We start from the raw sequence: 23,704 nt of genomic DNA, 5'->3' as shown, positions 1-23,704 counted from the left end.
TAAAAATATTTTTAAACTCGATCTGATTTTGAGGACAGGTTTTTTCATATCACTTGTATCGGATTCTCAGTGCTAGTCTTCTCTACATATTTAAGGAATTCCCTAAATTACTCTTTATTGTATTTAACATTTTTTGATGATAAATAATGATTTGAAATTAATGCCAGAAGAGAGATCCATTTTACTTGTTGTAAATCGGGCAAAATGGGATATGAAAAGGGGGAAAAATGTTAATTATAGACTTCAGCATTCTGTGTTGGATCTTTTAGTTGTTCTGGTCGGAAAAACAGGTTTTAAATGGCCTAAGGGCCAGAGCACTGTTTTACATTCTTGTTTCGAGGCTTCTAATAGCAACTGTAACAAATTCTATTTAATACTACAGCTGGAGAAAAACTCATAATAATGTACAGTAAAATGTCATTAAGACTTCTTACTCATGCATAAAATAAAACAGGATCCTTTTCAAACATTTTGTTAAATATTAGATAAAAGAGTATCAAGTTTGGGCCTATTGATTTGTTTATAGTATATAAAATAATTTAATCACTGTGCTATTTCATATATGAATCACAGGTATTACCGTCATTATTTAACAGTTAATCTCCTTTCACAAGGCAGATATGGGTTTATGAGTGACTTCAAATCAAAATACCAAAGAAATTGATATACATATAAAAGCAAAGCAAATAGAGGAACCTTTTTTTTATATGGCCTTGTGACATCTCTGTACACCCCCTCTTCTCAGCAGGCTTTCCCTCTGTGGATATAGAATGAAGGTAGGAGTCCCTTAGCAAAAGATCAGTGCAGGGAATTTGCACTCTCCACCCTTGGGCAGCCTGCCATTATCCTTCTGTAGCCACACCTGTTCACCTCCTACTAGGGCAAAGAAGGGCCCTGATAGAAATACCAAGAGAGAGAAGCAAAATGGCTGGGAGGGTAGAGCCTGATAAAAAGAAAGATGAACTGAAATGAGTTTGAAGCTTTCTCTTGCTGATGATCCAGATTTGTTTCCTTAGTTTTGTTATTCATTTGTGTATGGCTGGAAACTGTGGATGGCACACATGTTCAGGTAGGTTGTAGGCACAAAGGGAGACACCAAAGCTGCTAGAAGGAGGAGTTTATAGTCCACATGAATCAAAATGGGGTGAAATTGAAACATGTAACGAACACTTCAGAGCAGTATATGTTTTTTTTTTTTGTTTTTTTGTTTTTTTTTGTTTTTTTAATTTATTTTTGGGACAGAGAGAGACAGAGCATGAACGGGGGAGGGGCAGAGAGAGAGGGAGACACAGAATCGGAAACAGGCTCCAGGCTCTGAGCCATCAGCCCAGAGCCTGACTCGGGGCTCGAACTCACGGACCGTGAGATCGTGACCTGGCTGAAGTCGGACGCTTAACCGACTGCGCCACCCAGGCGCCCCCAGAGCAGTATATGATTAAGAGCTAAAATAAGTAAGACAGAAAGCAAATACTACAAAAGTTCAGGAAATGGCACATCGGTGGGGAGTGGAGGGTGTACCCAGAAAAAACCATGTAGATGGGTTAAACAAACTTGAAAAATTCAAAGATTGACAGGGTGACCTTTTGGGGAGAAAACAAAAAAATATATACAGAAAAAGAAACACGGGAATTAAGTATGATTCCTTTAATATGAAATATCCATAAGAGGCAAATCCATAGAGAAAGAAGGCAGATTAGTGGTTGCCAGGGCCTGGGGGAAGGGGGAGTGACTGCTTAATGGGTACAGGATTTCCTTTTGAGGTGATTAAAATGTTTTGGAACTAGATAGAGGTGCTGGTTGCACAGCTTGAAGAATGTGCATAATACCACTGAGTTGTGCACTTTAGAATAGTTAATTTTGTGTTCTGTGAATTTTTCCCCATAAAACAAAGAAAAAAAAAGTTCAGGGTTTGAGGCAGCCTAAAAGGAGGGGAAAGGAATATCCAGCCTAAGAAAACAAAGCCTAGAATAATGCGTAAGCATGGGTTGGGGGGAACTCTGCAGAGATCAACGCATTTGAAGTGGATGTAGTACGTGTATGTGAGTAGGAGAAATATGGTTGGAGATACAGATTTTAGGTCAGATGAGAAAGGGTCTGGAATGCAGGCAAAGGAGTGTGGGTTTTATCTTATAAGGAGTGGTGAGATTCCAGGTCTTGAGAAAAGGAGTGGGATGATTTAATCAGGAGATTAATTTGGCAGTAGGGTGCAGGGAAAACAGGAGGCTATCGCAACATCTGGACATAAAATGAGCAGGGCCTGTAGGAACAAAGAGGTAGGGAAAATGAGACTGATCTGCTTATAAAGCCTTAGTTTCTGAGTTGGTACAAGGTAAGTGCAAATGGAAGCATAAGCATTTAAATTGTCATGACATTCAACCACATAATTTCACATTTTGTAAAAGTATCCACAAGGATTGGAAAGAAAAGTTCCTTCACCTCAGAGTTGGAGCCCTAAAGGACACCTGGACTGGACTTCGTGACTGAGTCCTATAGGCAGTCATCAGCCATGTACTCATTTTTATGGCATGTTTACTATGTGTCACACATTGTGCTAGCCACTGAGAGTATAGCAGTAGGCAAGACTTACGGAGCTTCCTGTATCCTAGATAGCCCTTTGTCAAGGATTTTTAGAAATGAAAAGGAGGCATGCTTCAGCTCAATGTAAGGATTCTAATTACTGCAATTGTCCAATGATGGGAGAAACGTTGTGAGGAAGTGAATACTATGTCAGTAGAGACATTCATGCAAAATGTCAAGACGTATTGTTTGATAGTACAAATAAACCGGATGACTTATAGGGTGATTCCCTAGCAGTTCCCTAGCCTATAATATTAATTTCATAGAACATATTTCTTTCGCTGTTGACTGTATTGGAACACCAGTATATACTAAGTATCTAGACATTTTTATCAGAATTTGTAATTATGTTTACCTAAATTTGAATGCACATTCAATTTTAAGCATATCTGTACAGTTAGTTCCACAGTTCTTTTTAAAGAAAGTACTGTTCTAATGGCTTCTCACCCATCATTTAATTCCACCTTTAATATTTGTGGTAAGTTCCTCATCCAAGTGATGTTTATATCTGCAGAAGCAAGTTATCTAAATCACAGTCATGCTGCTGATCTTAAAATCATTCGTTCTCCCTCCTGTCATATATTGCTTGGGTTGAACAAGATCAGCCATGACTACCCATTTTGGGAATGTCTTTGGGATTCCATTTTGATGGGGGTGAAATTTCAAATTACTTTTATTATTCAACTTTTTATTTTTTAATTATTTTTGTTTTTATTTTTTTTTTAATTTTTTTTTTGAGAGAGTGTGAGTGGGGGAGGGACAGAGAGAGAGGGAGACACAGAATCTGAAGCAGGCCATGCTGTCAACACAGAGCCCGACGCGGGGCTCGAACCCGAGTTGTGAGATCTTGACCTGACCGAAGTTGAGCAACCAACTGAGCCACCCAGGCACCTCTTACTTAACTTTTTAAAAATGTTTATTTATTTATTTTGAGAGAGACAGCAAGTGGGGGAGGGGCAGAGAGAAGGAGAGAGAGAATCCCAAGCAGGCTCCATGCTGTCCACAAAGAGCCCAAGGCGGAGCTTGATCCTATGAACTGCGAGATCGTGACCTGAGCAGAAATCAAGAGTCAGACACTTAACTGACTGAGCCACCCAGGTACCCCTGCTATTTAACATTTTGACATAGTTATTATAAGCTTCAAAACTGTACTGTCAACATTTAGCAGCTGGAATTAATACAGATTAATTGCACTTTGGAGGATCTGTAGGACTTAAACTCCTGTGGGAGTGTTATCCTCACTATATTTTGGGGAAGATTCTAGAATGCTTTTAAGTAAGGAATGTTATTTTTTTAGTGCTTATGGTATCAAATGAAGAGAAAGGTTAACTGCAGAAGAAAGAAATCATTTTTGTTCTAGTAGAATATTTTCCTAAAATAACCCATTTTCATTAAAATATGTGTAAAATTTTGAATTGTGCCTAGAATAGTGCCTGGTATATAGTAGGTACTAAATAAATATTTAATGAGTATTGTTCATTGGATGTGGGGTGATGGTGGACAAAGCATCTCAAATGGAAAAATAGTATGAGCATAGGCACCAAAGTAGGGAAAATGTGAATTTAGAGAAAAGCCAGGGTAGTCTTCTGAAGGTAGCATTTGTCTGTAGTTATCAGTGTAAAAATACCAGTGTGGTTATATAATTTAGTGGGTTCTAATTTCTGTATAATATATAAAATACCAATGATGACAGTTTCTGATGTTTATATCCAGTGAATAGCTGAGCTTAAACATAAAAAGTTATTACCTGTGACTAATCTGGATTTTTGAGGTCCTCTGGCTGTCCCCTCAGTTCTTGCTCTAGCTCTCCTTCTAATTCCCTCTCTTTCCCACCCTCCTTATTTCCCCCTCATTTTTGCCATTTCCTATATTCTCTTTTTTCCTTTTTTTTTTTTTCTTTCCCCTTTCTCTGTTTCTCGCCTCTAATGGCTTTCTTCCTTTTTTCTCTGTTTCCCAATTCCTAACTTGTCTGTCTTTGGTTAGGTCTCTAACTAGAATATGGAAATAAAATGTGTTTTTATCTACTTGTCAAATGATGAAGTATGGATTTTTTTTATCCTGAATTTAGCATGAACAAAATGTTTATGTTGCTCTTTCTGAGATTTACACATGGATTTTGATTGGTTTTATAAAAATTTTTTGAATCACGGATCTTCATATTGAGAGAAGGGGGTCAATAGACCTTGATTTGTAAATCCTGGTAAAGCATAGTAGCTTGTTGAAGTAACTCCTAATTGTCTCTAACAACCTTAGTTTTATCTCTTTTTCCAAATGCCAGTTACATCAGATATATCATATGATCCTTCATGATCTAGGTTTTTTATTACATCTTCATATATGCAGTTACACAAGAGCTGGAACATTTGTCTGTTTTGTTCATTCTTTATCCTCAGAGCCCAGAATACTGCTAACAAATATCAGATGCTCAACAAATAATTGTCATTTTTTATTTCCAATCTACAGTCTCATTCTACTTCCTAATCCTAAGTAGCTATCATGACTTTTTGGAGTTATATTGTCACTAGGATAACTTAGTTTATAATTGATTTATAAATGTAACCATATGAGTTCATGTTTAGAGAATGCTTTCTTTGCATTCAGTCTACCCTTTAGTCTACTCCACAGCTTAAATCCTTAGCCAAAATGTCACTAAACTATCCTTCTAAAGGACTGTTCTCAAGCACCAAAAGAGTAATCTAGCTGTTGATAGTAATAATTAATGTTTATTGAGTACTTATTCTGTGTCAGGCTCTGTTTTAAGCGTTGCGTACATTATCTCATTTTATTCTTCCAGCAACCATAGAAAGTACACACTGTTATCTCTATTTTTCAGATGAAGAAATAAACACAGAAAGGTAAAAATAGCCTGCCAGGTGATAAAACTAGGATTTGAACCCAAATAGTTTGAACCCAGCCACCCTGTCTTGTATTCTTTAACAAACAGCCTAATTTTGCAGTATTTAATTTGCTAGAGAATGAGATGTCTACACTCCCACTCTCACCACCATTACCACTACCACCATTCCACACTTAACAATTAGATCTACACAAATATAAACTGTATTCAGGTATAACTGTGGATTAGACCTAAACTTTTAGTTGTTCTGGTTCACTGCATCAGTTTGCGTGTCTTGTAAGTGCTAAGAAACTTTAAGTACTTATTCTTGTAACTTGTGACAAGGTAAATCACCAGATCTGTAACTTACGTTCAGTAATTCCACTATCACTTAAAACCAACCACTGTTAAGAGATTGTTCATTTCCATTTTCCTCTACCTGTTGAGTCTCTTACGCAAAAGTCTTTTTTTGTCATCTCAGGATCAAAAGGCAAATTTAATAGGAAGTTTTATATGACTGTTGTGAATGTCTAAGGAAGAATATAATTGGCCCTTCTTGAGTCTGGACTGTAATGGAATCAGCCAGCATTTAGGGGGAATTTAGTGAAAGATTTGGTTTGATGGGATAAAAATTAGTCATTTGGGTAAGTTCATATACTTTCAGTTTCCTCCCAGTCCACCAAAGGGAATTTTCTTTTGATAGTACAACACCCTGTTCCTTTACCCTTAGAAAAGTTGATCTTGCAAGGAAGGTCATTTCCTAGTTTTTGTGAGGAATTGCTGGAGAATGAGTAGAAATGAACCGGGTATGAAAAGCTGGAGGGCATCTTAAAGTGCTGGAAAAAGGGAGGAAGACGGAGAGATTATGGATTTACTGGGCTGGGAATGGAGAAAATGTTGAGGAGGAGGGGTTTAGGTGAAGGAGACATTTTGGAGAGTGCAGTGTGTGAAAAAAATTGAAGGGAAGTAGGGAAAAGGGATATGAGAAGCGTGGCTTGTGATTATGAACTGAATCTTCTGTAACATATTTTGAAATACCTGAGTAAAGAATGGAATTCCTTTTAATCTTACAGGGAACGAGGAGTGGCCCAATTATAAGTTGAGTTGTGTTTCTTTCATTCTTTAGAGGGAGAAGATGGATTGTTAGTTTGGGTGGTGTTGAGTTTGAGGTTCCTGAAGGATCTCAGGTAGCAGTGTCCAAAAAAAAGTTGGAAATACAAATTTAGAACTCTTGAGAGAACAGTTGTGGTTACAGATAAAGATGGAGGAGCTATAAGCAAGCAGATGTGTTTATGGAAAAGGGTGAGCCAAGAAGGAACTTTCAGGACACATAAAATAGAAACACTCAGAAAGAAGAGGTACCAAGAAAAGCCACCCTAGTAGTAGTCATATGACCAGATGAGAACTAGGAGAAACTGGTCTTCAGGCAGCTAAAGAAGGAGACAGTTTCAGTGATAAAGGATGGACCAAATATCAAATACTATAGAACACCAGCGTGCTAGAGCCAGCTCAGACTGGCTTGTGAGAGTCAGCTGTTAAAATTTTAAGATTTTTGTGAGCCAATTATTATCCACAACCATTATTTAAAATACAGTGGTGTATACTTGCTCTTAAACAAGTTATGTTAAAAACACAACAAAGTTGGGGCGCCTGGGTGGTGCAGTCAGTTAAGCGTCCGACTTCAGCCAGGTCACGATCTCGCGGTCCGTGAGTTCGAGCCCCGCGTCAGGCTCTGGGCTGATGGCTCGGAGCCTGGAGCCTGTTTCCGATTCTGTGTCTCCCTCTCTCTCTGCCCCTCCCCCGTTCATGCTCTGTCTCTCTCTGTCCCAAAAATAAATAAAAAACGTTAAAAAAAAAAAAAACTTAAAAAAAAAACAAAAAACACAACAAAGGTATGGGGCACCTGGGTGGCTCAGTTGGTTGAGCACCTGACTCTGATTTTGGCTCAGGTCATGATCCCAGGGTCATGGAATTGAGCCCCCCATCAGGCTCTGTACTGAGTGTAGAGCCTGCTTGGGACTCTCTCTCCCTCTGCCCCTCTTCCCAGCTTGTGCTCTCTATATATAATTTAAAAAAAATTTTAATAAAAACAAAAACAAAAAACAAACATAATAAACACCACAGGCATCACTTCCTAATCATTATACACTGTTGATCCTTCCTAATCATGTATACATTATACATTGTATACATTATACATTCATTATATCCGTATGGTAGAAATGCTGTATAGCGTGTGTCACTTCGCCTGTTCTTTCCATCTCCATGCTCAGTGACGTCATGTTGGTAGCATGAACTCAGTCACAGTGGAAGTATTTATACCACCGAAATTGGCAAATACTGCAAATCAGAGCATTTTTCCCTGAAGGAGAACCACTTGTTTCAAACACCAGAGCAACTTTGGATAAATAGAATTGAAAATTGAGACTAATGAATTTAGCAAGAAGGAAACAACTTGTAAATTTTGCTTAAGTGTCAGTAGCAAAGTGGGTTGAGAAGTGAAATAATAGAAAGTGAAGAAACATGTTCAAATAAGTTTGAGGAGTTAAGGCAGATTATTACTGTTTTTTTTTCAATTCTTATGCACTTTTGGAGATTAATAAGTTAATCTCCAAAAAAAAGGAGTAACATGTGCAAATTTTTTTATGGTAGAACTTTTCTGTTGGAAAGTCTTAAAGAACTGGCTACCTACAGAACACACTTTGGGAAATGTCATTATATTTCACAAATAAGATGATACTGGTTGTAAGTCTGAGTGAGATAAATATCCCCATTATTAAAGGTTCTTAGTTTTCTAAAGGAACAATGTCAAGAATGGATGTTGAATTTTATTGAGTATTTTTTGCGTTGTTTGAGATAATCATCTTATTTCTTTTAAAATATGACCTAGTGCTGTGACATGTTATTTAATTGATATTCTGATGGTAAATCTTTACCTGAGGTAAATCCAACCTGATTATGGTGGTTTGTTCCTTTAGTATATGATTGGATTTGCTCATTAGCATTTTATTTATAATTTTAAATCAGTATTAATAAGTGGGACTGGTATTTTTCTCTTTGTTTTTCACTACTTTTTTTCTTTAAAAAATTATTTAATATTTATTTTTGATAGAACACAAGTGGGGGAGGAGAAGAGGGAGAGGGAGACACAGAATCTGAAGCACGCTCCAGGCTCTGAGCTATCAGCACAGAGCCTGACACAGGGCTCGAACCCAGAGACAGACCATGAGATCATGACTTGAGCTGAAGTTGGATGCTCAACTGACTGAGCTACCCAGGCACCCTTTTAATATCAATATTACGCTCTTTTTGAAAAAGTAATTTGACCACAAGTTTGTATATGTTTTTATTCATTCAATTTTGTCACAAGAAAATGAATGATCTCTTCCTTGAAAGTTACAAAAAAATAATCTAGAAAATTATCTAGTCCCAGAGCTTTTTGGGAAGTAATTCTTTGATAAGTTTTTGATGGTTTTCATTGTTAATTATTTTTCTGTTTTCTGAAAGTTGTTTCAAAAGTCAGCTTTTGCCATTTATACCATTTCAGACAAATTAGTCTGATTAAATTGCCCTTTGGCCCAAGTTATTATCTATTTACATCTGCATGAGGATTTTTAGTAGAACCTAAAAAGTTGGATGAGTAGATGTGAACAGCCCCTATTGAATGTGGGTTCTCTTGAAATGTAAGGGGTTTGTCTGCTGTTTTCACAGTCTTGGTTCTCTGGTTTATAGGGATGAGTAGAAGGATTTACAATCTAATGAGTATAAACCAATCTGTAATTAACTGACCAGGTGGAGAATGTGGAAGATCCTTGGTATGCATTACCCCCCAAATGGATCTTGTTTCTTCCCTACTGTAGTTTATGTTTGGAAACTACACCTTCAGTGTATGGTACAATGCAATTCTGAATGTGTTCAGAAAGGAGATTACTGATCTCAGTTATAGGAGGGGTTCCTGGGGGAGGTTATGGAAACCTGTCTGCCTCTGAAAGCTGCAGGAGCTGGCCCAATTTTCTCTTTGATCCAACTCTTAGGGCCATAAGCTAGGAACACATGGCAGTTTACTTTGTTCTTGTCTACTTCTTTATGAATTCATATATATGTCAAAGGGAAATTGAGACCAGTGTCAAGCATTGCTAGTATGATTTACCTTAATCTGGAATCAACATTCTTTAATTTTTCAGATGGAGATTTTTTCAAATTTTTCTTTATTAATATTCTTTCCTTTTTTTCCCCATATAGTTAGTTGAATTGTAAAAAAAAAATTTAATGTTTATTTTTGAGACAGAAACAGAATATGAGTGGGGGGGGGGGCAGAGAGAGAGAGAGAGACAGACAGAATCTGAAGCAGGTTCCAGCCTCTGAGTTGTCAGTACAGAGCCCTACACGGGACTCAAACCCACCAACTGTGAGATTGTGACCTGAGCCGAAGTCAAACCCTTAACTGTCTGAGCCACCCAGGCGCCTCAGTTGAATTTTTAGTTGAATTAAGTGTAAAAAAATGTCAAAGTGGTAACCCATTATAGGTAAAGTTATTTATTATGTGTTATACATGTTATATGTAATGAATAGTTTTGGTGTGGGTACTCCTTCGGTTTTGACTAACAAATCAGAGAGCATTTATGTAAATTGCTCTCATATAGGTTAGTAATCAGTCAGAAAACAAAACATACAGAAATGAAACACTAACAAATCAGATTTTTCCATAGAAGAATATTTCCCATTCTGAAAACAAACAGTTGTTATTAATGTTGAGTCTACATTAAGAAATTTTCAGTTCCCAACAAGAAGTATTAAATAATGCTAGAGAAACAAACAAAATACATTGGCTATAGTTTATATTTCAAGTTAGAAATAACAAAATGGGATAACACTTTATACTCATGATCCACTATTTTTATGTTATGTATCAAGTAATAGAATAGTTTTTGCAAGTTCCAAGCTTACAAAGGTGTAGAATTAAAAAAAAATTTAGAATTCTGTATCGATTAGACTGTGCAGGTCATCATGTCTGGATGTTGGGGCATTTAAGGCCATGATGATAAGGCTTTGGAACTAGATGCTATTTTGTCTTTATGGAATGTACAGCTGTTCTAGAATCCCTGCGCCCTTCATAAGAACCAGGGATATGAATCCTGAGACCTTTGGCACATTTACTTGAATACTCTACTCTCTGGGTTTTCCTTTTAAAAATCTCCACGTGGAATGTTTGCATCTTCTGTCCCTAAATGATTGTGACACATGCCTATAATTTTACTGTAACCATGTAACAGCCATGTGCCATCTAAAATGAAGTTCTATATTTCAATAAATAGCATCTTTGCTGTCTCTAACCTTTATCAAACACCTGTCTTTTGAGGTTATTAATCCTTTTAAGATCTAGTTTTTCTAAAGTCTGTCCAATAATGTAAGTGTCATTATTAATTTGACATAAAAGATGAATGAGTAGGGGCGCCTGAGTGGCTCAGTTGGTTAGGCATCCGACTTTGGCTCTGGTCACGATCTCGCAGTTTGTGAGTTCAAGCTCTGCGTCGGGCTCTGTGCTGACAGCTCAGAGCCTGGAGCCTGCTTCAGATTCTGTGTCTCCCTCTCTCTCTCTGCCCCTCCCCTGCTCATGTGTGCTCTCTCTTTCTCTCTCTCTCTCTCAAAAATAAATAAACTTTAAAAAAATTTTTAAAAAAGATGAATTAGATAAAGGACCTTAACTCCTGATCAGTGACAGAGTAGGAAAGTAGGTGAAATGAATCTAATACATGTCTCTTTAAGAATATTCTCCAGCCCTGTGTGATTTACAGTGAGTCTGTTGGTAGTCTGTTGGTTACTTCTAGAGAATATAAAAATAAGGGAAAACAAACATTCAGAATGAAATACAACAGAGAAAATAAATGTATTTGTGCTTATACATTTTGGCAGCATAGGTTGTCTGAAAACTTTGAGTATATGTATATCAAAAGTTTTGTGTTTTTTTTGTTTTAATTATTCAGATTTGAAAGACATCAACTTTAAGCCACAGTGTACAAGAAGGTCATTTTCTCAAACAAGAGTCACCCTTCCACGGTAGGTAAATGCAGAATTTATTATTTTATTCTAAATTCATATTAAAATTTATTTTACTTATTAAATTGGTATTTTTAAAGTATTTTTTTAAAAGAACATGGAAATTCTTCATAGTATTTTATTGTAAAATTTCTTAGAGGGATTTTATTTTGGCTATCAGAATACCTTCTACTATATAATTTACCAGTCAGTTGAAGGAGAACCCAGTAATGTATTTGTCACAGACAAAACAAAGATAGAAGAGTGACCTAGAAGTTGAAAAATAACTTAGATCCTTAGAAATAAGTCTCAGTACAAGTATATTATTTTAGGTTCCTATGATATTTACAATTAAATTGAGATTAAAAAAAAGTAATATCTTGCCTGGTTCCCTGTAGGCCATGCAACCATGATCCCTACTCACAAAGGAGAAAGTAATTTCAATATCCAATACTCATGTATTTTATTTGGGGGGTTAAAATATGATACTACAGATATTTATTTTATTGCTCAAAATTTTCCAGCTCCAGATGGCCAAAGCTGAAATAATTTGAGCAACTAAATAGCTATACTATTGAATTATAGCTCCCCAAATAAAATATACATATGTGATTCCATATTGATACAGGTAGATTATTGAACAAATAAATGTGCAATTAAATATGTACAGTTTTTTCTATATCACTTATACCTCAACAAAGTTGTTTAAAAGAAGAAAGACTGAAGAACTACCTAGATCTGGAGAAAAAGAAGACATGGCAACTAAATGCTATGTGGGGTCCTGGAATGGATCCTGGAACTGAGAAGGGACATTAGTGGGAAAACTGATGAAGTCCAAATAAAGTAGTTTATAGTATTGTGACAACATTAATTTATTAGTTTTTTAGAAATATTTATTTATTTTGGAGAGAGAGAGGGGGAGGGTGGAGAGAGAGAGAGAGAGAGAGAGAGAGAGAGAGGGAGACACAGAATCAGAATCAGGCTCCAGGCTCTGAGCTGTCAGCGCAGAACCCAACATGGGGCTCGAACCCACTAGCCATGAGATCGTGACCTGAGCCAAAGTCAGGCGCTTAACAACTGAGCCACCCAGGTGCCCCAGTTTATTAGTTTAGATCACTGTACTGTGGTTGTAATATGTTAGCAGTAGGGGAAGGTAGGTGAAATGTACATGGGAGCTCTCTATCTTTGCCACTTTTCTGTAAGCCTCAGATTATTTCAAAATAAAAAGTTCTTTAAAAGTCACACTGGAGGGGCACCTGGATGGCTCAGTTGGTTAAGTATACAGCTCTTGGTTTCGGCTCAGGTCATGCTCTCAGAGTTTCATGAGTTCGAACCCTGCATCAGGCTCTGCACTGGCAGCATGGAGCCTGCTCAGGATTCTCTCTCTCCCTCTCTCTCTCTCTGCCCCTCCCCTACTCGTGCTGTCTCCGTCTCTCACAAAATATATAAATAAACTTTGAAAAAAAAGTCACACTGGAGTCCCTAAATAATCATTCTTAGTAGATTTTCATTGATTTATAGGGTGAGTTTCTGTTTGTTTGCAGATCTTAGAACAGAGAGAAGCAGGGGCCTACTTTTCATCAAGGATAACTCCTTGAGCTGTGTTTCTTAATCCTGTCCATACACACTACAGTCCCCATCTCCACAAGTTTGATTTCCACTTAATACTTCAGCCAGTTACTTTCAGTCCCCTGGAAGACCTGTGAGTGGGAAAATTCCACAAGGCTCTGCCTTCTCGGGAACCATCTCTTAGCAAAGTTTTTAGTTGGTGACAATCAGTGTCTGATTTGAATTTTCAAACCCAAACTGTGAAAGCATTTAGATCTCATTAGTAACCTCTTGGTCCACCAATCTTCATTACCCAAGGCAACATCTGAACAAGAACTTAAAATTAGGAGTCTTATATTGGAATGGTGAAGATGAGGGAAGATCACGTTTTTAAGTTAAATGTCTGGGAATTCGGTGAATACAACTAGTACTAAGGGAACTTTGATTCTTAAAGGAAATCAATAGTAGGATTAACTTTGGTTAGAAAACCAGTGTAACTTTAGAAAAACCTAAAGCCATTTAAAATTGCAAGACCAACCTCTTGAAGGACAAAAGGTAAGGGGCAGGTACATACTTTGGCATCTGAATATGAGTGTTTGGTCCACATCCAAGCATTTGGGCATAAAAAATTAAATGCTAAATATTAGGAATTCTTCCCTGAAGTCTTTTACTTTTGCCAGAAAATCTCTTTGTGTGTTCAACCAATTTAGAAAACTACACTATTTTACACACTTCAGGTGGAACAAGAAAAAAACAGACGTTTGTCCCTAGAGCAGTCAAATTCATAGAGACAGCAGGTAGAGTGGTGGGTGCCAGAGACTGGGAGGAGGGAGGGATGGGAGTTAGTGTTTAATGGGGACAGAGTTTCAGTTTGGGGAGATGAAAAGGTTCCAGAGATGGATGGTGGTGATGGAGTACAGTGTGAATGTACTCAGTGCTACCGAATTGTACATTTAAAAATGGTTGAAATGGTAAATTTTTATGTTGTGTATATTTTACCGCAATTTTTCTGAAAAACCAAAAGGAAATAACAGGTTTTCAGCAGTTAACATTTTACTTCTTTGCCAGAGTGCCCAGCTGTAAGGAGAATATCTGCTTGAGGGCATTTATTCTTAGGAGTTTTTAATTTTATTATTAATCTAGAAATGATTCCTTGGGCATCATTTACCAACTGGCAGTTTAAATGGCCCCTGTATCATAAATTGTGTGTGTAAAAGGAATCCTGGTACACAGGAAACAGAGCTGGGTGGTAGGGAGAGTTGCTTGTGAGGTTAATTTATAACTAAGACAAATGAATCTATAAAAAGAAGAAAAGCCTCATAAGAAATATGTTAACTGATGGTAAGGGAGAAAAAAGGGTTTAGATAAAAGATATCTGAGCTTGTTTGGTCCCAATGATTTTATGGCTGAGGAATTCAATTATAGGTGTACTGGGTGGAGTAAATCACAATTCTGTAAATTACTAATAGGACACAACGATCTTTATCGTCTTCTGTATGTGCTCACATGCAAAGTTCAGTCCTGCCCTCTGTAAATAAACTCTCTGCCTAGCTATACTGCTGTGTATGAATTCAGAGCTTCAGGATTGGAACAGAGATAATGTTTACTTTTAAAACCTAAGAGGCAGGTAGGTGGTACATTTAGAAATAAGATTAGGAACTAGAACAAATTGCTTCTGCTTTTGAATTTTGATTATTGGGTTTGTTTCATTTTACACTAAATTCTTCTAAGACATTTTTATGACTGAAAAAATATTTTTAAATAAAAGATGACATTCTTATTTGTGCATAGTTTCTTCCAGATCTTATTAATGTGTTCACATTTTTTACTTACTAGTAATTATAGTATATGTGGCATTTTTGCTTCTTTTACTGTTAGATCATATAAATCTTTCTTTGTTTCTACCTGGCTTCCAGATTTGTCATAGTGGCAACACAATAATACGTGTACCACATGACTTACTAAGCAAGTTTTGAGGTAGTTTCAAGTTTTTTTATTATTATACAATTACTATTCTGTATCGTTACATATAGTGAATGTCTTCATGCACGTATTTCACTTTTTAAAAAAATAGCTGTTTGGGGACATTGCTGGAAGAGGAGTTTCTACGTTAAGGGGTTTGAGCAACTGTATTCGTCTCTCATCATTAGTATTTAAGGCATTTCAAATTGCTCTGGAGACATATTACCAGCAATATGAACAGAAATGTATTTCCTCCAAAGTATACATTTAAATGATTTCTGTTTGTAGAAATATGTATGTGTGATAGTAGAATGAGGGTGGAGAGTGAGGGGCTTCACCAAGTTTAGGTATCAGAATAATATGGGGGTTTTGGTGCTTTTTGTTTTGTTTTGTTTTTGGTTAGGAAAAAACCGACTTAATTCCAGGGAGTTGCAGATGATTTCCTGAGGTTATGCCAAATTTAAATAAAATGTAGACTGTGTTGCAGGTCCCTTAATGTCCTTCAAGTCCACATGTTGCTGGTTAGAAAGGAATGACTGCTTTTGAAAATGTGGGTTTTACAAAGTAGGACTTCTGGAGAGATGGATACAGATCAGTTGTTTAAAAAAGATTTATCTAAATCAAATATTCTAAACTTGTGCCTTGAATATTCGAGGGGAATAGTTACTTCAGAATAAAGACACAGAGAAAATTTTAAGGTACAAAATTACATGGTTAAAATGTATTCCAACGAACAGGAAAAAGATTAGGGGTGATTGTCTTTGCTTTTCATTCTAAACTTTAATTTGAGGGTTTAAGTGATAGAGTTAATGACCTGAAACAGAGATTGTAGTTTTTAATTACAGTGCAGTATATTGTTTTTTTAATATCAAATAAGCAATGTAGTAACAGTACGGATCATTTAAAGAAGAAAATTATCTGTAATCTCAAATTGTTATTCAAACTATTCTACAAGTTGCCTTCTATTTCTTAATATACACACATATTTTGATATGTGTATGTAGTATTTGATAAATACATTGCTATCCCTGACCCCCAAAGTCTACCCAATTAAGGACTTGTGGTAAATGATTTCTATATTCTCTTTCCATTCAAAAACAATGTTTTGAAACCTAACTTTATCTAAGCTACATAGTATTTTCTGAAAAAAATGTGTGTCAACCACCGTGGCTACTGTCTTTACTTAAAAATGTTAGTCGCAGCTGTAAAATGTTGAGGGTTAATTCCTAAAAATTAAGCCTGAAAGAAAAAGTTCGTGATATAGAGACTCTGAATTAAGAGTTTGTTAGACTGCAGAACACATGGTAGAATTGATTATTTGAGATTCTTGAATAATAAATTAAATGAAGCAGTGTCCTTAAGTAATTTTTAAAAAACTTACTGTACAAATATATCTGATAAGAGAGGATATAAAAAATTACTTTTGACAGTTCCTTAATTTTCACTTATATCCTATGCTTTCATTCTTAGAAGAGAAAAAATTTTAGTCTTTTTGTAATTTCTTAATTTTAATTTTTTCATCAACTAGCACTGTATGAAATGGATTTTGGCACGTAATTAGGAAAACTGTACATGTCCTCATCATCTCCCCTTCCACAGTTTTGTTTGCCTTAAAAAAAAATACCAAGAAGGAGCTGGAGAGTCCTAGCTATAGCATGCTTGATTCTTTGGCTACTTTGAATAACTCCCATGTTACAAATCATGTGTCTCAATTCTACCACAGTGTCATATAGTAAGAGGTCAATCATTGGAAGCCACTATTATTCTGTGGAACATGAAGTAACTGTGATCTCTCTCATTTTGTTCAATTTTTTCTTTGTACTGATGAACTCCTTGTCCTTCAGTCCAGATCCTGTGATCTGAAATCATTTAAATTACTAAAAGTTTGATATTTTTAACCTTTTATACTCTCAGTAGACAGGACGTAGGAAATTTAGTGACGTAAACATCTTTAATAATCTTTAAAAGTCATAAGACTTGGTAGCTGGGACAAAAAACAATTAAGTATAAATTTCAGGGAAATACCAAAATGGCATGACTTTTGTTTTCTTTTGTTAGCAAGCCACATGGCTTTCCTCTCAAACTCAAGGAATATGTAGTGCAGGCTCTACTTTTATGATTTTGGTTTCATCTGCATCACAGAAATATATGTTTTCCTAAGTTTACTCACTATAATTTGTGATTGCTATTTTTCTTATCTGCGAAGGAAGTACAACAGCTCCCACTGGGGAAATACCATGTTAAGTCAATCCTAAAATAAGAAATCTAAGGGAAAGGTCACATCCTAATAACTTGTGCAAATCTAAATTCCCATGGAGCCTTAAAATTATTTTGTAGGAGTAGAGTATTAACAATGTGCTGTTGAACTTCTTCCAGATGAGAGCACTTTTTTGTGTCCAGAAGTAACCACTGACGTATAAATATAATTGACAAGAACTAATTCTTTTAGCAACCTATTTTGAATATGAAGAGAAATCTAGCATGACTATTAAACCATGAAACATTTTTTGCTGGTTTCATTGGAAATATAAGGTGTACCATTCAGAAAGTATTATAATAATTACATACAAACAATAAAGACGATTTATCCTAGTACACATAGATGTTTATTTTTATTTGTATTATTTTTTGAAGATTTTTATTTTTAAGTATTTGACCCAATGTGGGGCTTGAACTTATGACCCAGAGATCAACAGCCATATGCTCTTCCTACTGAGCTAGCCAGTCTCTTTACTATAGACATATTTAATCATCAACTTTTTACCAACACTGACCTCCAGCTATGCTTTAGAAGAACGCTAACTATGTAATTCGAGAGAACATTGCTGTTTGGGGAGTTGATTTAGCTAAATCATGGGTTGTAATATTTCCTCTTCTGTTAATTAGCACTTTCTTAAAACTTGAGATCGCAATTCCTTTATCTGTTAAGTGGGAGATGTTTATTGTGAGGATCAAATAAGTTCAAATATATAAAGGGCTTAGGACATCCTTACAGTAATATATAGCTTTAAGGTATTATTAGAATTTTTGCCTTAAATTTTTATCTTCTCCAAATGAAATCAAAGTGGACAGAGGACAAGTGGTTTATTCCATCCTACTCAAGGTAAAAGTCACCAGAACACCCTGATCAGTGCTCCATTCACTGGCCAAATCCAAGTCATTTTTTAAAAGGGTGGGATTTAAGTGGAAGCCATTCCATTATACTGTATAATACTGTACAAGTGTTACATTTTGCCATCAGGATGATTGTTTCCTAGTACATAGTAATTTTTTTTTGAGGGTGCATTGTTGGAAATGTGTCTTGAAAATGTTTTTATTTGTTGCTTTACAGAAATGCATATCCTTATTGCTTAATCTGTACTTTTTTTTTTTTTTTTTTTTTGAGAGAGAGAGCATGAGAGTATAAACAGGGAAGGGGCATAGGGAGAGAGAGAATCTTAACAGGCTCCACACTGGATGCAGGGCTCCATCTTGTGACTGTGAGATCATGACTTTAGCTTAAATCAAGAGTAAGATGCTTGGCCCATTGAGCCACCCAGGCACCCCTATTCTGTACTTTCTTATTACCAATTAAAGTGGAACAGAATGCAGTTTCTGCCTTTTGACCTGCTATTTCTTTCCTTAATTCTGATTATGTGTTTTCAGCAATTTAAGGATTTATAGGAACATACCTGGTTGCCCTACCTGCTGGGGTCCATTCAGTAGCAAGAGCCATTTGTTGAAATTATTGACATATTTCTGCATTTAGTTATTTTAATTTTAGACCCCATAATAATATATTGGCACATAATAAGAAATTACAAAATAATTTGCTTAAATGCTTATCTGTATGATAGGATTTCAAAGAATCTCTGTAACTATTCAGTATGTCTTTAAAATATCTTTGTTCAGGAAAGGCGTTAAGCCCCTTTATTGTATTACTTAGTTTTTTTTTTATTTTGTTTTAAGCACCCATATGAAAAGAGTGACATGTAACAGATATGTACTCTATCACATTTTACCAGAAAAAGTGCTTACTAGAAGCAGTCACACTTCTAAAAATGCAGTGCCTCTGTGTCTGACAAAGTAGACTAACTTCCTTTACGTTCACATCCTTTTAAAGAGTAACTGACCTGGGATGGGGTGGTAGCTGGAATGTGTTGGAGTGACTTGACTTTCACCTTCCGTGAAACATGGTTATAAAAAATGCTGCCAAATTGTGTTCTCAGTATATAGACTATTTTTATCCATCAGACTTTGAAATAAAAGTAATAGCAACAACAAGTAAGGGTCTAAGAATACATTTTTTGTACACTTCTACTCCCCAGTGCCAAACTTTCTATATATGAATCTACTGATTGCTGCTACTCTACATTTGTTTTTCCAACCTTTTTAATTTATGTTGATTTAGTTTAAATTTTCCTTACCTGAAAATTGCAAGTTATCTGACTCAACAGTTTACTGTTTCCATTTCATCCTCCAAGTTGACAGTTATCTTTCTAAAACGCTGTGTGTTTACATTTTACCTTTCTTTCAGGGAGCATTAGAAACTTTGTGGTCAGCCTCAGCCTACCCCTTCAGGCTGTCCCCTCCAATTTGCTACCACAAGTATTACGGTGCAGCCTTGCCAGACTGCCAGTGTTCCTCTCACAGCATTTGGTTCATAACTAGAATATACCAATCATTATATCAGACTATTACTGGTTTTGTAGTCAATATTAGGGAGCTTCTCAAGAGCAGAGACTATTCTCTGGGTATCCCTAGCACTTAACACAATTCCTAACAAATATTGTGCCAGTATTAAAATAATGTAATTGAAGTTAATGATTTAGATATACTTTTATTTCTACTAACTAAACATAGTATTATACACAGCCTTGCCTAAATATCATTTTAAAATTTACCAGCTAGAGATGCAAAGCATGTACAGAATTTACTTATTTTAAGAAAAGAATTTCCAGGGGTGCTTGGGTGGCTCAGTCGGTTAAGCGTCTGACTTCGGCTCAGGTCATGATATCACGGTCTGTGAATTCGAGCCCCGCATCAGGCTCTGTGCTAACAGCTCAGAGCCTGAAGCCTGCTTCAGATTCTGTGTCTCCCTCTCTCTCTGACCCTCCCCCATTCATGCTCTGTTTCTCTGTCTCAAAAATAAATAAACATTAAAAAAAAAATTAAAAGAAAAGAATTTCTATGATACTATATGTATTTGTAATTTTATAGATTTAACCTTTACATAAGCTTTTTCTTTTTGCAAATAATGAAAGTGAATCCATAAAACCACATAAGTACCTAATCAACTACTTTTTACCTGTATAATTCAGGAATGAAGAACGTTTATTTCACAGACTAGTTATGGTCTTTCAATTTTCTATTGCATTTGAAGCAGGACTTCTAAGCCAGGTAAAGGCCTAAGATGGTTATTTGTGCTGACATCTTTTTTTTTTTTTTTTTTGGTAACCAGTTTATGTGTATTATTCACTAAACAAGTATTTATTGAACTAGTTTTGTATATCCAGCACTCTTCTAGGCAAAACAGAGATGAGATAGTCCTTGCTCACAGTCTTATGTCAAAGACAGGACCTACACATATCACATGAGAGAATTAAATAACAGAGCTGGGCAGTGTGTGACTGAGAAAAAACATGTAGTAAAAATTTGTGGCAGAAAACACACATGCAGAGCTGGAGTGGTGAGTAGTTTCATTAGACGCTTGCCACTTGGAAGAAAGGATATGGATACATAAGAAGGAAGAAGCTGGAAATTGTAAACATAGGCATCATGGGGTAGGAAGTTCAAGATAATTGGTGGGCATGTTGCACTTGAGAGTCAATGGGAAGTTCACATACAGAGGAAAAGAGCTGGGTTTGGCAGGGAACAAACACTGGACTGAGGAACCTGGACTTTGTCTAGGAAGCATTGGGAACTTGAAGATGTGGGGATGGGGAAGAGGAAAGACAAAAGCTCTCTGTGGAAGGGACAGAGAGAGATATCTTGATAACTTAGAAGATTTGGTGACTAAGAAATGAAGAGGATGAAAGAAAAAAGGGTCAAAGATGAACTTTTGGCTGATATAGAGAGGTGAGATATTCAAAGAAATAGAGAGGAGGGACACTTTTGGGGGGAGGAAGATGAGCTTGCTTTTAGACTTGTTGAATTTGAAGTGAAGGGTGGAATATCTAAGAAGAAATATCCCTCCTAGAGAGATGTGAATACAGGATGAGCCTCATTTCAGAGGGCGGAATTAGCCTGCTGATTGGCGTGTCATTGGCACAGAGTGAAGCTGAGGTCTTCAAAAAAAAAAAAAACAAAAAACCACACAGGTGAAGTTTGGAAGAAGATGAGAGAGAGGAAGGAGAGGTATCATCGATGCCAAATGAAGAGGGTTTTAGGAAAAGGGAAAGAAAATAGTATCTCTAGTTATCTGGCATTGTGGTAATAACTACATATATAATCTTATTTAGTCCTCACAAAACCCTGTAAAACGGGAATTATGATTATCCCTATTTTACAGGTGAATAAAGTAAAGTTTAGCGTGGTTCAGTAACTTGCCTGAGAGTACACTGCCAGTGGGAGGTGGAATCTGAATTGAAACAGAGATCTTTCTGCCTCCCAAGCTCGTGTATTTTTTTTACTGAAATAAAATATAAAAATGACAGCATAAGATCAATGATGAATGAAGAAAGAAATAATGCCGTTAACAGTTATAAGGAGACTGTCATTTAAGATTAGAATGTATGTCCAATGATAAGAGTGTTTCAGCAAGTAATAGGTAGTATGTGAATAGGGAATGATTTTAGACCACTGAGAATTTTGGCAACAAGTAGGACAATTCTACTGGAGCAGCTAAGTCAAGTAAACTCAGGAGAGAGCACATCAGTGGAGAAGAGGAAATAGTATAGGGGTGAGGTCTCAGGAAGGCCATTGAAAAGAAACAGACCCTGTGGGGAGAAAAGACTGCTTCCACTAAGTTCGTAAGAAAGGATAATGAGGTTAATGTGACCCACTCTCCCAGTGGAGATAAGAGGTAGGGTGAAGAAGAAAGGTGTCAGGTAAGCATAAATTAAAAGGACTAGTTATAAAGATATTCCCGAAGTTATATCTTACTTGGAAGAAAAACTCATTAAAATAAAGACATGGCAGCCAAGTGACCTTAATCAAATCTCTTTCCCTCTTCTAGACACAGTTTCCCCATATGTTAGACAAATTAGGTTAGACAAATTGATCTTTAAAGACCCTTCTAATACTTAATTTTCTAAGTGAGTAGAATGGGTCAACTTTGGTCTGTTCACGGATATGGCAGTCATATAGCTTTATATATCAAAAGAATTTGCAAGCAGGGATAACTAAAATTAGAGCTCAAAGGAGACTTGAATTTTAAGTTCACAAATCAAAATTTTTAGGTATATTCCTTTCCCCTTTGTTAAAAATTATTAAAATGTCTGACTGTATTGCTAACTGTAAACTCTCGAAGTCAAGGACTATATCCTGTTCTCTGGCGTGTCCTTAGCATAGAGCATAATGCCAGCTACACAGTAACAACTCAATAAGTACTTATTAAATGAATGAAAAGTCAATTACAAAATAAAATGTCACCAGTAGAGGCTTCATATAGTACTCTCTCCATGTTTTTTCTCTGCTTTGATGGTTCTTGTCAGTCTCCCCCATGACAATTCAGAAACATGTTAATTATGTTAAGACAGTCATGTACCTGCCTTGTTTTTGTATCATTTTAATTGTTTTTCATTTGGCTACTAGGCTGATTTCTTATAAAACAAAAACAACAACAAAAACAAAAACAAAACAACAACAAAGAAAAAACAAAAAAACAAAAACTAGGGGAATTGACTAGTTAATGGAAATCTCAGGATTTTTCAAAATTATCTTTTGTAGTAACTTAAAAATTAATTAGTATCCTAGTTTCCCATCTTCTATTAATTTAAAATTTATAATTTATACTGTGAAGGAAAAATGATTTAAAAAAAAAACAAATCTATTTCTGAACAAATGTAGTGATGTTTGTGTAAGGAAAAATAATGCCACAAGAAGTCATCCCAAATTTAGTAATACTTCCCATCTTAAACACATGATTTCAGTTGTCCCCAGGCTAGCTAAATGTTATAAAATGTCACCATGATACATTTACTTCCTTATGGGTTCTTATTACCTCCTCAACCCCCAGTAGATGGAGTTATAAAAACCCTGAAGTATGACAATATAGTTTATTACATGCTAGTTAGAAGTATTCTGCCAAAAGAAGCTGAGAACTACAGGAAATGGATTTAAATTTACAGCAGTTCAGTGATACAGAATATACTTTTTTCAAACCACTCAAACAGCAAGCCAATTTGTAGCTTTAATGCTTGGTATGGTGGAGACATTACAGCCATGCCAGAATCAACAGAGACATCTCTGGTTAGTGTTCTTAAATGAGAAAATATTTTTGCAAATACACGTTTTTATATACTTTATACTACTTTCTAGAATATTGTGAATTTTACTTAGTGCTATTTTGAGAGTCACTGATTCTTCTCATCTTTCTGATGAAGAATTAAGCCAGAGTTGACATTTCATTGTTAGCCAACTTCACCTTCAGTGATCCAATGATCTGAAGATGTCTTTTTATCCGTTTCTTTACCAAGCTTCAAGCTTGCAGATTGGCATTGGTCCTTCTTTACCCTGAGTTAGAGATTTACAGTATTTGTTTACATGGGTTACATAAAAATGCAGACTTCAGTAAATAGCTTTTTGATTCTTGGATAGAAACTG

At 36.0% G+C, this 23,704-nt stretch overlaps 1 protein-coding gene across 4 annotated transcripts in view; it reads left to right on the top strand.

The window, feature by feature from the left end:
* The window catches only part of PPARG (peroxisome proliferator activated receptor gamma), a 136,808-nt gene that overhangs the window by 14,117 nt on the left and 98,987 nt on the right, over positions 1–23,704 (top strand). For 2 of the 4 annotated variants that reach the window (XM_058725963.1, XM_058725964.1), the window contains exon 2: positions 11,398–11,470. The gene's annotated coding sequence lies outside the window, so the exon portion shown is untranslated. Of the gene's footprint in view, positions 1–11,397; positions 11,475–23,704 lie in introns of all 4 variants that reach the window. The other 2 variants (XM_058725966.1, XM_058725965.1) reach the window with 1 other exon arrangement.

The sequence above is a fragment of the Neofelis nebulosa genome, chromosome 4, assembly GCF_028018385.1.
Source record: "Neofelis nebulosa isolate mNeoNeb1 chromosome 4, mNeoNeb1.pri, whole genome shotgun sequence".
In the NCBI taxonomy this organism is placed as follows: Eukaryota; Metazoa; Chordata; class Mammalia; order Carnivora; family Felidae; genus Neofelis; species Neofelis nebulosa.
Note: the sequence above shows the minus strand (reverse complement) of the source record. Positions and strands in the feature narration are given on the sequence as shown.